We start from the raw sequence: 3,125 nt of genomic DNA, 5'->3' as shown, positions 1-3,125 counted from the left end.
TTCAAGTACAAAAAGAATAGGGATTTTTTTTTTTAGAATGAGGCAGAATACCCTCTATCCAGAACTAGTGGTTAAATTGACCATTTTGATAAAGCAGCCTAAAAATAGAAGTAAACTGACCAACATGAGTTATTATTTGTTCTGAGTTAACTATCTTCCCAGGCCGAACACAAGGGTTGACTGAAGGGCTATTAAAGCACTTAGCAAGGTGGAATACATAGCAAGATGAATGACTGACTGACTGACTTAATGTGTCCCTGAGACCAATCCCTTCCAGCTGAATCTCGTGTCAAAATCAGAAATGAACGCTCTATTTATCTTACCCTAGAAGGCACCTGCAGGCCCAAGCATTAGATTCCAATCAGGGTCTCGCAGAAGGGACCCTACTTCCATCAAATGACATTTCAGGTGCTATATAATTATACTGGGGGCAAAGTAAACTAATTAATTAAAACTATCTATCTTCTTTGCTTACATTAGCTGAGTTGACATTTTCCATAATCCATTTACAAGAGAAGTAAAGTGATTAGCTTGACTACAGTACCCAAAATGGCCAATTGATTAGGTTATTCAAGCCAACCCGATGTTTTGACAATATTTAGACAGAACTGTCAAAGTAATGGGGATGGTTAAATTTTTGTCAGATATGATCTCTCAAAGTGTTGTGGATCAACACGTCATTACTCTTAGTTTGGTGCGTGGGACTGAGGCCCAGAAATTAATTTTCTCGGTGTTCTTGTTTCTTGTTTTGTCCAATAGCAATAAAAGTCCCACAAAACCGATGTGTATTTTACAATTCAGATATCCCACTCTCCAGTGATCCTAAGGTCAGCCTGCTAGCCCAGAATAAGTAAATGAATCATGTCTCATTTCCAAACGTGTCTCATTCTTAGAACCAGCATGTGCTTTATTGAATACAGGAGTTTAATAGTTTGCATATTTGACACTGAGACTATGCAATCTGGTCTGACTACCTACAGATAAATGCATTTATTTATTCTGTGATGAATAAAGCCATACTTCAACACACAACACACACACACACACACACACACACACACCCCTAAATAAAATATTAAAATAGTCAGGCCTGGTAGAATAAGCCTATAATCCAAGTATGCAGGAGGATGAGGCAGGAAGATCTCGAATTCAAAGCCTGTCCGAGCTATGGAGCAGGCCTCTGAAGCTCTCTTTCCATCTCTTTCTTGACATGAAGAAGTGAGAGAAATTTTGTGTCTGGTTTGCTTTCTGTCACTGTGATGAATACCATCACCAAAACCAACTTGTAGATAAAAGGGTTTTATTTCATCTTACACTTTACAGTTCTTTATCAACAGAAATCAAGGCAGGAATCTAGAGAAAAGGACGAAAAGAGGGACCATGGAGGAACACTGCTCACTGCATTGTTTCCTGAAGTTTGTTCAGTTACTTTTCATATACTGCTCGGGCCCAATTGCCTAGAGATGGTATCATTGACACATCAATTAGCGATTGAATGATACCCCACAATTATGGCCACAGATGATCTATCTGATCTGGACAATTCTTCAGTTTGAGGTCCCCTCTTGCACTTAAGTTTACAGCTGAAGCTAACTTGAAAATCTGGTTTGATGACTGTAAACTCATTCCAGTAAATCTGATAACCAGGTGTGTATCTCACATGAGCACTGGGAAATTTCATACCAAACATCATCCAATGAATAAAAATAATGAGCACCCCAAGGCATTTTCTCAACCAGTTTGCCACTTTCAACTCATTATGTTTTACATGGTATTGTTATTTATTGATAAAGTCTATTGACATGACTACGTTCCTGCTCTAAGCTAGCTATAATTCATTCAAGTTCTCCTCTGATGAAATAGACAAACCTGAAGACTTAGAGAAAGAAAAGAGCAATCCCTCACCAAAGAAAGGAAAAGTAACAAGATAACTCTTTCTAAGATAGGCCAGCATGTCACATGAACTATTTACCAAAATACAAAGGGTGGTTCCTGGCTTTTAGGAGTTTATTTGCTCCCACCTTTCCTTAGGCCATCCAAGAGATCACTTTGAACTTGTTTTGTTTAGGGGAATAAACACAATAACTTAATTGGAAAAAGTTTGTAGGTGGGTCCTAAGATTTTTACTTCAAGGAAATGTGAACAAGAGGCTTATCACTGGGAATTATATCTATGTGAGAGAAATATGGATTCAGTAAAATTTGATAAATCTATAACCAAAAGCATAATTTATATTACAAAGAATATGCAACCTATCCACAGATAAAGTAGTACATATTTGGATATCTGCAAATCCATGGTACTGCTTACAATGATCTTGTTAGGTGTTGCTACATACTAAAAAACCTCCTATATTATATTGATTTTATTGTATACTGTCTATGTAATTTCAATTATTTTCTTCACATTTTATTTTATTTTATTTTTTATTTTTTTTTTTTTGAAACAGGGCTTTTCTGTGTTCCTTTGGTGCCTGTCCTGGAACTAGCTCTTGTAGACCAGGCTGGCCTCGAGTTCACAGAGATCCGCCTGCCTCTGCCTCCCAAGTGCTGGGATTAGAGGAGTATGACACCACCGCCCAGCTGCATTTTACTTATCTTTTAACTTGAAGATTGACTCACATTTTATAAATTCACCTTTTAAAATGTATAATTCAGAGCAGCTAGCAATCTTGGTCAGTGGATAAAGGCACATGCTTCTAAGCTTCATGACCTGAGTTTGATCCTCGGAATCCATGCAGCTGAAGTAAGGAACTGACTCAATAATTCTTTAACCTCCCCCCCCCCGCATGTTCTCTAACATCCACATGTGTGTGTTTCCTTACCAATACACACACAATAAAAATAAATGCAATAAAAATTCAAATTAAAGCATACAATTCAGCATCCCACCTCTGTGTGCTATCTGTATCCTCATACTGCCCACAGAGAACAAAAGAAGTCCTTTGGGTGCAGAGTACAGAAATCAGAAACCCCTACATCTTGTGGTTCAGGGAAGTCTGAGACACCATGAGATGTGGCTTTCTGGACCTAGAGGAACTCATTCAACTCTGCAATAAGCTTCTTCTAGAAAAGCAATTTGCTTATGTTCCTGGAGACTATTTGCAGCGATCATTTTATGAAGGT

The sequence above is a fragment of the Microtus oregoni genome, unplaced genomic scaffold (genome assembly GCF_018167655.1).
Source record: "Microtus oregoni isolate MIOR12 unplaced genomic scaffold, Mior012 000080F_ref0000499, whole genome shotgun sequence".
Lineage (NCBI taxonomy): Eukaryota > Metazoa > Chordata > Mammalia > Rodentia > Cricetidae > Microtus > Microtus oregoni.
The sequence above is the reverse complement of the archived record's forward strand: the minus strand, read 5'-3'. Positions refer to the sequence as shown.